Raw genomic sequence first — 13,786 nt, 5'->3', positions numbered from 1 at the left:
GTCGGCCCGGGACCAGGGTTCAATTCCCGACGCGTCAGGGTCGTGGACTTGGGTCAGCGGACTCGATAATTCTCGCTTCGGTGCTTACTCTAATCCGGGGTTCCACTCGGCAACTCTGGGCATTAGCTTGCCTAATCTCCACAACGGCCCCATCAACTCCGGGGATGCCTGGCTCCACCTTGGGGACTCCCAGCAGGGACCAACCCACAGGGAAAGCCAGGACGGGTTCCCCAGAGTTATACAGCGCCAGGAAACCTAGGACGGGTAGCAGTGCGATTTAGCAGCTCAAATACATACATACATACATACTTACAGCTGGGGCTTAAAAGAGCTCACTGTACTCACGTGCTTCAAGTGTGAGCAGGCTAGCAGCAGCCAGCCACAAGTGAGCTGAATTCCTCCACCAATCCTTGTCCTGCAGGGGTGGAGATGAAGCAGTGAGCAGGGAATACTAGGTAATGGAGTTTCAGGAATGAGCAGGCTGGCTACCACAAAACCCGCATGGAATAGGAATTGATAGCCATTTCCAAGTAGAGTCCAAATGGCTAGAAGTCAGTGTGTACATGAAGGGAAGGGCCTCAAAGCTTTTTAGAACACTGGAGAGTCCCACAGTTCAGCCCTCTGATGGTGGTCGCAAGAACGCAGGAAGCAAGTTGTGACAGTACACTGCCTCCAAAGACCAGATCCCCGAATCTGGAACTGGATTCAAAGTCTTTGCTCCATCGTAGTAAGTCAATTTCCATGAGCGATGTAGTGCAAGATACCAGTTGACTGCAGGAAAATTGTGATGTTCTGCAGGGTAGGATAATAGGCTGTAAATAAACAGCAGTATTAAAGGTAGAACCTGAAGAGCCCAAATCCAATAAAGGGGGCTCAAAAGATTGAATTAAAGGTTTATGAAGTCCCGCTGATGAGTAGCACTCTAAAAACAAAGGCAAATTGACAGTAGGGTCATAACCAGATGACTGATTGGCAGGAGGCACAGAGGCCAAAGGCAAACTGGCTGAAGACAAAGGAGGTGACAGGAAGCAGACCAGAAGTTCTGGCCCTGGACAAAAACATACAGAAGACTCACATGCAGGAGACTTTGGAAGCGGGTATTCAGGAGACCCATGCCCTAGAGGTTTACATGTTGAGAGTTTTGTCTCTGATGCTGGAGATTCAGTCTGTGAATGTATACGTACTGAGACCTCTGAAGGCTGGCAAACTGGAAGCACAGTGTAAAAAGGAGGCTCAAGGTCAGAAGTCAGGCAGCCTGGAGGCTCTGGCTCTGTAGGCAGGCAGCCTGGAGGTGCTGGCTCAGTAGGCAGGCAGGCTGGAGGCACTGGCTCAGTAGGCAGGCAGCCTGGAGGCGCCGGCTCAGTAGGCAGGCAGCCTGGAGGCGCAGGCTCTGTATGCAGGCAGCCTAGAGGCACCCGCTCTGTATGCAGGCAGATGGTGGTGCCGGCTCTGTAGGCAGGCAGCCTGGAGGCGCCAGCTCTGGGCAGGCCACCTGAAGGCACCAGCTCTGCAGGCAGGTGGCCTGGAGGTGCCAGCTCTGCAGGCAGGCAGCCTGGAGGTGACAGCTCTGTAGGCAGGCATCCTGGAGTCTCAGTGAATAGGCAGTGCATATGCTGAGACTCTGATAGTAGACATGCTGAGGACTTGGGCCTCGAAGGCAGCCTGTTGGCTGAGGACTCTGGCGCCGAAGGCCAGCAGGCTGGCTGAGGACTCTGGTGCCGAAGGCAGCAGGCTGGCTGAGGACTCTGGCGCCGAAGGCAGCAGGCCAGCTGAGGAGTCTGGCGCCAAAGTCAGCAGGCCGGTTGAGGACTCTGGCCACAAAGGCAGCAGGCCGTCTGAGGATTCTGGAGACTGCAGAAAGATAAGCTGAAGGCAGAGAGGCATAAGTAGGACAGACTTTAAATTCTGCGAATGGTGATAGCCCGTGAACCAGTAGATTCCCTGTTGTCAGTAGTGAAATCTTCACAGTTCCTTGGTACACTAAGAAACACGTAAGCGCTTTCTTCGGGATGGCTAAGAATAGTGCTTTTCTTAGAGTCTCTGATGACCAGACTTCCTTTACCATTTGGCAGTTCACAATTCTTAGTCAGAAGAAATAGGCCAGAGATTACCTGGTCATGGGACATCTTTTCATTTTCTTCTGCATTACAAGGTGGTACAGGTGCATCAGAGCATACAGTACTATCATTTCCTGACTTTTCAATATGTGGTGTGCTTGAAGGCAAAAGAACAAACAAGGGATCAGGATTTAGTTTCTTCTCAGTGAGGAGGTTAGCTTCAGTCACAGCAGTTAGATCAAGAGCGTTGTCTGAGTCACAGGAAATTGTCACATCAGGGATTATGTGGGGCTCTGCTTTAGGTTTTGTCTGTATGCTAATGGCCTGTCTATGGGTTATCTCTGAGATAGAACTGACCTCACTACCAGAAAAAGAAAGCAAGGAGATGTTCTGTGTTTTGCTTGGAATTTGGGGTTCCTGAAAACTAGAGGGACACATCTCAGATGTAGCACCTAGATGTGATTTGGCACGAGAAGACAAAACATCAGAGGAGTTCGAAAATTCAGAATTCAAACAAATACTTTCCGTAACTGCACTTTGAGACAATATATTATGGAAATTCTGAGTGGAATCTGAGTGATCAGCCACTGTATTGTTTACACAATCACTGGACCAGCTCTAAGGAGAACACAAAAGAGAGAGCAAGGCTTCACTCTTCATTTGTAAGGAGGTTAACATAGATTTAGAAAAGTAGTCTGGTACAGAGGTTTTAGATTCCCACTTGAACTCTGGGTTATAGTTTTTTAACAGAGTATGAAACATTTTATTCTCCTGTTGTAATCCCAGAATCTTCAATTTAATTATATCCTGTGAAGATTGTAGATCTTTTTCTATAAGGACAGAGGTAGGCTTGCAAACTTCACAAGAAGCAACACAACTAAACCTTTGATTTTGTTCAAAGTGGCTATTAGCTGCCGGTGTTCTAGTAGGTCTTTTCTCTCTTTTGTTAAACTGATTGTTTACTTTGAATGTAGTATTGAACATTGTGTCTTTAATATCAGGGACTGTGGTCTTAAACTGGGTCACAGGACTGTGCTATATCATTCAAATGGAAAACAGAAGTTATGATGTGCATCTGCTCTGTGGTTTAACAAGCTTTAAATGGTGTCATTTAACTACCAGTTTGGTAAGGTGTCAATAGATACTGTGTGTAGAAATTGTCTTCAAAGAAAAAAATGTCTTGACAGAGGGTCTCTGAGTTACATACTTCAGAAAAAATTCCCTTAACAGTAGCACTCTTTGAATTACTAGTTTGTATTTCTGCTGCTAACAAGGTTTGCAGAAACTCGTTTTCATCCTGTAGGTCACTCACTGAAATCGGATGAGGTTCAGGGTTACAGATGGAATAAAAATCGAACATAGAAGGATCAGCCAACCACAGGGAATAATATTCAGCACGTTAAAGTCTATATCGTTCCACGAATCGATCTACAGAGTCAAAGGACTTTCTAAGTTGTACGGTATTGCACTGCCTTCGCAATGGATGTCTGCTAATATACGCAGACTTTCTGGATCTGATGCTAAACATCTTGGCAGGAACTGACAGGGCAAGCAAAAAAATGGTAGCTAACTGAATGCACAGAAACCTCACAAGTGACCCCGGCAATATGAGGTTGGTCATTCTGTCAGGGACTGTCCGGGACTATGTCTTGAACACAGTAGGGATTTGGGCAAAGACTGGCGTTTTGGTAGAAAACATACGCAGAAAGAAGAGTACAGCGCTGCCCAGGAGCATACAGGAAGTCAGAGGAGAAAAGAGATCCAAAGGAAAGCCTGCATGAAGGAAAAAGATGGCTAAGACTCAGAAAAGATAGGCACTCATGAGGTGATTTAGCATTCAGAATAACTACTCCCAGGACCAATGTGCAAGACATATATATGTGACGGGCTTGAAGTCTCTGTGGCGTCGTAAAGTTACAGGTGTGAGATTGTGAAATATTTGAATGGAATTGCCTTTGAAGACCAAGTCAGCTTTGTGGCATGAGACTTGTAGGATAGCTTCTTTTTCAGTAAAAAAGTGCACACACATGAGGATATCTGGGACAAAGTCCGGGCAACCAGGGCCCATGGCCACTCGATGAGCCCTATCCAGGGCAGGAGGGGAAGCATTGTCATCCCCCAGATCACCTGGAGGAGGTCTGCTGTGAACGTCATAGTGTCCGAGCCCTCTGTCCCTTTAGGCGCTCCCCTAATGCGAAGGTTGTTCCTCCTGCTCCTATTTTCCAAGTCCTCCTGCTTTGTCAAGAAATATCTTATATCAGTTAATACCTTACTGATGTATAACACACAAAGGTTAAATAACCTGTTTTACACTCTAATTAGAGTGTGAAAGTAGCACCCAGCTTTATCTGAGCTCATGTGGCATAGTAGGGAGCTTGTTGCACTTGTACTTGAAGCAGCACCTGAGGTATCCTCCTTGCAGTCTGTTTTCTCTGTAATAGACCTCTGTACACATCACTGAGTGTTTCTCAAATATCTACAGAATTAAGCATATCATAGAGTGTTCCTTGTGTAAAGAGAACATTGAACTACCATTGAGAGAGCAATAACACTATCATAGTGCTCAGAATCTCTTCTGATATCAGGTGAGTAAATTATATTCCTGCAGCCAATTTGCAGTTTTTTTCCATAGTATTCTGGCATAGTGTAAAGAAATCTCTCTTTGCAGGCTCAAACTCACTTTTTGTCCCACTTTTTGATGACCTGAAGTGCTCTTTTTCAACTTTGCGGTGCACTGGGCCCTGCTGTTCAGGCCCCAGTGCATGTACTCTGACCCCCAGGGATGTGTGCAATTAACTATCACTTGATAGGCATATTTAACTTACCTATAAGTCCCTAATATATGGTACAAGAGGTATCCGGGGCTAGTAAGTTAAATGTCACTTGTGGACTGCAGCTCTTAATTGTGCACCCAATACAGTGACAAAATGAAAACATAACTCTAGGCCTGCCTCTGCAGCCTAGTTGAGCAGCTTCCACACTGTTAACTTAACATGGCAAAATAAACCCTTTTGCCAAGTCAGAACCTTCATTTATAATATTGCAAAGTCACCCTTAGGTAGATTATTGGTAGCCCACTAAGCAGGCTTTTAATTATTGAAAAGAAGGGCACGTTCCTTTTGTGCTTGACATGCCTTGACAGTGACAGCGTTACTACAGTGAAAATACCGTTTTCACTGTAGTAAAGTTGGTAGCCCCATTGGCTAACAAGGAGTTACACTAGCCACCATACTAAGTGCTAACGTCCATTTAGAACTACCAAAGACAGTGCTCCAGGGTATCAAGTTATTCATTACATCAAACCTGACTCATTGCTGAAGTCAGATTTAAAGTAACGTTTAAGATGAAGGTGACTTTAGAAAGTCGTCACTTTGTTGCCCAAAGCCCTGGTAGCTTTTGCTGAATGTTTGCAGCTGTTGTCACCTGAGACAACAGGCTCCGCTTGCTAAGAAGTGTGAAGTGCTCCCAGGAACAAAGAGAACAGTTGGTGGGAGGTAGGTGTGACCTCCTCCAGCAGGATGACTACCGTGTGATGGCTACATGTGGCCTGGTTAATGTCTCAGTGAAGCAAATGCCAAATCACATCTAGCCTACCCACTCTTTTGTCTTGGCAGGCAGGCTGGCATCTCCTAACAAGCATTTACAATGCAACGGTTTCGACTTTGGAAAAATTTGAGCTATTGGCATTGTAAATGACAACATTTGTATTTATGTGTTGGTTTTGAAAACAGATAAATAAATGGCATTGTCATTTACATTGCCAATAGGTCTAACTTTTCCAAAGGCGAAACCGTTGCATTGTAAATGCTTGTTTCAAAGTTGTCTTCAGGTTCTGGTTTACCGTACATTCCGATAATAGGGAATCTTAGCATAGATTTTACTGTAGGTTCACGCTATTGGGACCCTGAAAGCAATTTAGGATTCAAGACCTTAAAACATGATGCAAAATGTTTGAGAATCTTTTAAACGCTGCATACGACCTGAAATAACTAGCATTAAGAACAAAGTATGTACTTTAAACATGAACTTGACGAATAATGGCAAAATGTTAACAACAAAGAAAGAAGTATACTTTCCACCATGCTGGAACTAGATTTAAGTAAGTATGTAAGGTTCTTCTTTGCTACCCTCCCCCAAACTGATAATTTTGGAATGTTAACACCACATGTGTAACACAGTCACTGTTTTAAAGTTTTAAAGCCTGAATATAGAACTTAACAGCAGAAAGCTGTTTTTGCACCCATTGTTCAGCAGGTTTACTAAATGTTGACCTAGTGTAACTAGAACATTTTGTTTAATAAAACTTATAACTGATGTAGTAGATGATGGATTATAAAGCAAAGACAAATTTACACAGGAAAAAGCCGAAGCTGAATCCCAAATCATCCCAGTGGCCCTGCTTATATTGCTCTGCACTTTCAGTTTTGAATTAAGTTAACTGATTTCAAGGTGCCAAGGTAGAGGGAATTTGGCTCCGGTGATGTCACCACAACTCCACATTCAGCGTCAAGATAAGAGTCAGCGCCTCCTACCAGGGTGGACGGCTATGCCAGAAGTTTGTCTGGAGCCTGAGATATTCAAGAGGTGAGGAATCTGCAAGCAGAAGTATCCACAGAGCTATAGTGATAACTCCCAAGCCTTTGGAGTCAAATGTTTGCCACCATCACGATTTCTGCCGCACGACCGTTACTAACAAGAAGGCTGGGGTATGAGACAAGTGCAGAGCCCTCAGCTCCTAGGCTGTATTGCTGACTACACTACATCTAAACATCAGCAACTCAAGAAGGGCGACCTTAAACACGTCCTATTATATAGTTTGAGGTGCTTACACTTCTATCATGGAAGTGACAGGATTGGAAATCTGTTAGCACAGCTTAGGATGCACTTTATAAGCAGTTACATGAAGTTTTCTTGCAATAATGTTTCCAAATTGATAGCACTACATGCTGGATGTCTGGCTTTACGTTAAGCTGGCTTAAACGACAGAAACTGTCATTACGTGCTGCAGGAAAGGCTCGCACTGAGAAACACAGTGTTTGTAATGCCAGTTCTGTGGGGTGGAAGGCCGGAGACTCGTTACCTCTCTGCCCTGCTGGATGAAGACGAGGCAGGTGAAACCTGAGCATTTGGTGAACCTGCTCACGGCCTGGCAGATAGAAGAAGCCGCAGTGCCTCGCCGTATCCCCTTACGAGAGAGTGCAGGTACAAAAGTGAAGGGCACGCTTACCCTGGCGCTGGCCAAGGGCCACCGTCCCCTCCTTGTCTGTAGATTCTTCTGCCCATTACACTAAGTGCTTCGGGGTTTGGCAGCCCGCGGGAGTTACACAGCGCTCCAGGCATGCGTGAGCAGTGCTGCAGCTGTCACTGGGATCATGTCCGCTGCCTGTCTGATCCCAATTGCTCGCTTTCGGCAGTTCAAGGGCAGGCCATCTGACATCGTGTCCAAAGCCGTGTTGGACAGAGTGATTATCAGCCGTTTCGCTGCAGCTGTTAACTTCTCGAGTTACCAAACAGATGGTATTACTTTAAAAACTCAGCCTAAAGGCATTGTGCTTTCCGCTGTTGGACTTGTTTGGAAGTCAACGGGACGCCCTATAAACGGATTTCTGTCATTCCTCTAGTTCTGAAACACTTTGGCTGGTGGCAGTTACGCCCATGTGGTTTGTGTAAATATTATTTCTGTGCTGTAAAGAACACATTCAGAAGGGTACTTTGCTGTCTGTATGCGGCCTGCCTTGCGGGAGGGGGCGGGAGTGGACACGGACGGCGGGAGGGGGCGGGAGGGGGCGGGAGTGGACACGGACGGCGGGAGGGGGCGGGAGGAGGCGGGAATGGACAGCAAATGTGAATCACGGACGGCGGGAGGGGGCGGGAGAGGACACGGACGGCGGGAGGGGGCGGGAGGAGGCGGGAATGGACAGCAAATGTGAATCACGGACGGCGGGAGGGGGCGGGAGAGGACACGGACGGCGGGAGGGGGCGGGAGGAGGCGGGAATGGACAGCAAATGTGAATCACGGATGGCGGGAGGGGGCGGGAGAGGACACGGACGGCGGGAGGGGGCGGGAGAGGACACGGACGGCGGGAGGGGGCGGGAGAGGACACGGACGGCGGGAAACGTGCACAGGACAGCGAGGGGGGGGCGGAAAGGCACACGGAGGGGGCGGGAATGGACAGCGCATCAGTGAAAGGGGAGGGAACGGGCAAAAACGTAACTCCGCCCTGGGAAAAAATCTCGGGAACGCCCCCGAATCTGGTCCGGCCTTGACGGACAGATCTCTGTTCCAATGGCTAGCCTCCATTTATGGAGCTAGCCAATGGGACAGGGGGGCGTATTCCATTCTCCTTACTGGAAATCAAGAGATTTCTCTGGAGGCGGAGCTAAGAGCTCCGCCCTCCAGTCGAAACCTAAAAAGGGGGAAAACATGGGCAGAATTTTTTTTGTTGGGGGGGGGGAGTGGTTCTATATGGTAGATACAACTTTGAGGTGTGCTCACAGGGGAGGAAGTCCAAACCCACCTTGGATTCAGGCAGAAAAGCGTACTCTGGGATTGTTTATAGACAAACCCTATGGAAGTGAGGCAAAGTGGGAAGGGCTGCCCCATAGCAACGGTCTCCCCTTTGGCTAATGAGTTCCATTATCCCACAAACGCAGAGATGGCATAAAAGTGGCACCCGAGGGACCCACAAAGAGGTCTGTGCCTGCTGTGTCCAACAGTGAAAAAGGGCTCCCCTGGTGCTATAACGGAAGAAGTGACTCCAAGGGCTAGGTGGCTAGCTCTCTCTTCAGTACCAGGGATACAAAAGCTGAAGGAAGCCTGCACTCTTGAATGCCCAGTCTGCAGGAGTGCCTGCCTGCCGCTAGATGTCTGAGTACACGTGGTCGACAGCGAAGTGGACTCAAGTTGCCACCAAGAAATGGAAACTTACCAACAAGAAACCGCTGAAGACCGCCGGAATCAGGAGACCAATTGACTAGTGGTTACTGGACCAGCACTCGACTCCTCAAGAATGAAACCTTGATGTTTGTGGATCCCAGAAAGGCCACAGGAACATGCACCGCATCTCAGCAGCATCTTTAGCATCTCAGCATCCTGCACCACCAGAATCAGGACCACTTATTGATTGGATTGTGCTAAAAAGGAACAAGCATTTGCAATGCAATAGGTCTCGCATTAATTATGTTTGAGCTATTGGCATCGCTAAATATTGCAACACCAATTGCAACAAAAGTCTATAAAGTGTAGGCCCAAAAAAATGTGTATTTATTTTTGTAGCAATGGTGGCATGCTGCGCTTTAGATGAATATGTTTAAAAGTAAAGTGCGCCATATTGCGATTGATGTGTGCCTGTAGAAATTGTGTACTGATGGCTGGTGGTGTTTGTGCTCGGTGAAAGCGTGCATGGATGACTGATGATGTCTGTGCCTGGTGAAAGTGTGCACTGACGGCTGGTGGTGTGTATGCCTGGGGAAAGTGTGCACTGACGGCCGGTGATGTGTATGCCTGGTGAAAGCGTGCACTGACTGCTGGTGGTGTGTATGTGCCTGTTGAAAGCGTGCACTGTCGGCTGGTGGTGTGTGTGTGTCTGGTGGCAAAGTGTGCACTGACGGCTGGTGGTGTGTGTGTGTCTGGAAGCCTGCACTGAAGGCTGGTGGTGTGTGTGCCTGGTGGAAAAGCGTGCACTGACATGTTTAAAAGTAAAGTGCGCCATACTGCGATTTCTACAATAGTTAATTATGGATGCGTTAACAATTGATGCGTGCACTGATGGCAGGTGGTGTGTGTGCCTGTAAGGTAAGGTAAGGTAATCGTTTATTTGAACATGATTTATTAAAATCTTTACAAAACTGTAAAACATTACTAAATATTATTTAGAAAGTTCATTTGTGCTCAGTCTCATCAAGTTAAAAGTTTAGTTAAGATCAATTCATAATTGTCCTTAAAATCTTCCAGTGTTCATCACGCCCTCTTAAGTCTTTTTTCTACTAAATCAAAAACTTTATGACCTGGCAATTTAATTTGGTGTTGGTGGGGTTAAAACACAGTTTAACAGCCTGCCTACATCTCCGAACGCCGTGTAGTTTGAAAGAGGGCCGTGATAAGTTGTACCTCAAATCCATTAGTTGGGGACAAATGCAAATCGCGTGGACAATGTCCTCCTTGCCGGTTTTGCACAGGCAGCACTGCTGTGAAAAGTTTTTTCTCTCCCAGGGTGGTAGATGTGGGATTACTGGAATTACACCGAGACGTAGTTTTAAAAACTTTTCTTTGATTTTTATTTTCATACCAATGTTGAGGTATGCTTGTGGTTGCGTTCTTCCATAGTCACTGAGCGTGATCCAGCCATGCGCTCTGTTTGCTAGTGCCTCCTTATCCTCAATAGCTGAAATAATGCGTGCTGATTTTTTCGCAATTTTTTTGAAGGGCAAGAGGTCTATTGAGGTGTCCCAGACGTCAGACAGACCTAGGAGTTGGAGTGATTCAAGTAAGTAGTCTCTGGCTGAAGATTTATGATGTCGAAGCAGCTCTTTCCATACATTGGAGCTTAAAGAGCCAACCTCTGCATTGCGAATCTTATGCCAGCTGGTTACATACGCACTCTGCCTTTCTAGTGTTTGTTTGAGAATACCAAATTCTAGCCGGATCTGAGCGGCTGAAACGTATCTTGGGAGGTTAAGGATGGCCCTGTATGAGTTAGCTATGACTATGTCCTGTAATGGGGCGTCCTTCCCATGAAGGGATTCACTCCCATATGTGAGGGTCGGCTGTAATTTTGCACGCAAAATCTGGAGGAGAGGGTTGAGTGATAGGTCAGGAAGTTTGGCCTAAAGGATTTTATAGCCAGGTAGGTCATGGTTGCCTTTCCTCGTAAGGAGTCTAGTTGTGGTTTAAATGTGTTTTTAGAGTCCAGAATTACACCCAATTACTTATAAGTAGTTACCAGGTCCAGTTTTTCTCCATTTAAGTGGCAATTAATTTTCTTTTTTTTCTTGTAATTCACAGCCATAACCTTTGATTTGTTGAAATTTATTTGCAGGGCATTCTTTACTGAAAAGGTGTGGGCTACATTCAGGAGATGCTGGAGGCCCATAGGTGTCCGGCTTATCAGCACCAAGTCATCCGCGTATAGCAGCTTGGACAGGGTAATTTTCCCTAGTTTAGGTGCATGACTAAGGAATTTATCGAGTTCCCCTGGTAGATCAGCAAGGAAAAGATTGAATAAAATTGGCGCTAGCACACACCCCTGCTTTAACCCTTTTGTTGTCCGGATGGGTTTAGAGAGGTGTGTGCCCGCTCCTATTTGACTTTAATCCAGGTGTTTGAGTGGAGAAGTATCAACACGTCTAGGAGGTGTTTAGGTATTCCCCAGTTATCCAATTTCTGCCAAAGTTTGTTACGATCCACATGGTCGAATGCAGCGGTGTAGTCAATGAAGGAGAGATATAGGGTTTTTTTAATTTCTTTTGCTGCTCCCATCAGCAGGGTCAGAGCCATGATGTTAGTTGTGGTCCCTTGACCCCTGCAGAACCCCGTTTGGTTGATCGGGATTACTGAATTTTCAGTTGTCCCTAACGTTAACTCCTCCAGGATGGTTCCTGCAAAATACTTGGCCTCCACGTCTATGAGGGCAATAAGCCGATAATTGTTTGGGTGTTTCTTACTGCCATGTTTGAAAATTGGGCTAATAACTGACCCATGCCAGGGCTCAGGGAGAGTCTAGGTGTTCCTTAAGCTGTTAAATATTGGTGTTAGTGATACGCTCCAAAATTCCACGTCCGATTTATACAACATTGGTGGAATGCCATTTGGCCTGGGGGCTCCTGTAGATCTACACCTTGCTATTTGTCTTTTGAGGTCGGCTGGCACAGTCAGCAGTCGTCCAGATTCGATATAGTGAGAAGAACTTGCTTCCGGCACTAGTTTATCAGATTTAGGTAGGAGCGTGGCCCCATTCTCACTTGTTTCTTGGGTCCTTGTTGCGGTGTAGCAATTGTCTATTTCTTCTGTTTTAGCCCTCATAACTTCTTTGCTGGTTTTTTTTGTCGCCGCCTCTTCAAGGCTGTCCTCATTGTTAAAGTGCTTAAGTAGATATTTTGTCCATACCTCCTCCAATATGTTTGAGTTTAGGCCGAGATGTTCTGGGTTCTTTATTCTTTTAATCATTTGTCAGAACCTTGAGCTATTTTTCCATTTTCCTTCATAAAGAAGTTTTGCCCATAGGTCGTCATTTCTTTGTTTCTGTTTTTCCCATTTCAGTTTTAGCAGTTTTTTTGCCTCCCGTAAGACAGTTTGCAAGTCGCGATTTGTTGGAACCTTTCGCATCTGCCTCAATGTTTGGTTTATTAACCGTTTTCGCGTTTTCATTTCTGGGGTGGATTGTAGTTTGTTTGAATTTCCTTTCCCTTGACGTAAGCAATTTGGCGAGGTTTTTAGCAATTTCTCACTGATGTTTTGAATAAAATGTTGCCAAACTTCTAACAACTTAGTTCTAGAGTTGGCAGTTTGAGTGAAAAGGGTTTTTGCTGCGAGGCTTATGGAGTCAATGTCGTCCCTACCTCGGGACGTATATTCAGGAGTGAAAAGGATGATTGTCGGACTGTCCTGGTAGTGGACTGTTGTTGGATTTATTGATGGTCCCTTGTGGCCATGTTGAGCGGACTGAGGGAAACGGCTTGGGCTGCCAATATATGGGTAATTTGGTTGCTTGCTTTGATGGTTATCTGTCCTCAATACTCTTATGTTGCTATTCGATCTTTGTATTGGTTGCTGAGTTGGCTCTGCGTTGTTAGTTGTGACGTTGTCCTGAGTTTCTATTGTTGGAGTGTGTTCAAGTGTTGTTAAGTCAATATTGTGTGCTGGTTGAGTTGTTTTTGGTTTAAGAGGCTTCTGCTTGCTTTCACTCGGTCGAGATTTCTGGATTGCACTGCCTGTTGATTTTGTCGAAACTGCTGGAGGCGATGGAGGAAGACTCTCTGGGTCCTTGTGCAAAGGTAGAAGTTGCTCCATGTCTTTGGATTTCCGACCACAGGACGTTACTACGGGAGATGAGTTTAATTGTATTTCTGTGCTGGATCTTGCGTCAATTAAGGACCGGTTCCTTCCTTTCCTTTTTTTCTTTCTACGAGTCTTGTTGAGAGCCTGAGCATTGACTGGTGCCAATTCAACTAGAGTTGCAGTGTAGTTCGTAGGTTCAATTTCTGTGGTTCCTGACAATGATAGTAAAGCTACTCTACCACCTGAGGGTGGGTTGATAGCTGCAGTCTGTTCGGCTGGCGGCTCGGTCGCTAGCGCTGCTTGTGCGGCAGTGTGTTCTGAGCTAAGGTCCAAGATTTGCGGGACCGAAATTTGTGGGACTGCAGATTTTAGATCACATATCAGGTCCCCTAGCATAGATGTTAGGGATGATAGTTTGTCTAAGATCGGATCGCAGGGGCATGATGGTAGTGTAGTTTGAGCCGTGTGAACCGCGTCCTGGCCCCTCTTTGTGAGACCATTTAGTTCTGAGATTTTCCAGTCAATTCCTGAAATGGAGTCGGCCATTGTCTGTAAGACTGAGAGCTGCAAGTCCATTTTATGTGATTGAAATTTTAGGGCTGTAGCTGAGTTTTGCAGGATATTTAAGATTGTTGTCCATATGGATTCTGGAAACGGATTTCCAATATTGTTGGTTTTATACAATCTTTTTTTTAAATTTTTTTATTGAAATTAAACAACAACAAGAAAACAA

Source organism: Lissotriton helveticus, chromosome 7 (assembly GCF_964261635.1).
Source record: "Lissotriton helveticus chromosome 7, aLisHel1.1, whole genome shotgun sequence".
Taxonomy (NCBI): Eukaryota; Metazoa; Chordata; class Amphibia; order Caudata; family Salamandridae; genus Lissotriton; species Lissotriton helveticus.
The sequence above is the reverse complement of the archived record's forward strand: the minus strand, read 5'-3'. Positions refer to the sequence as shown.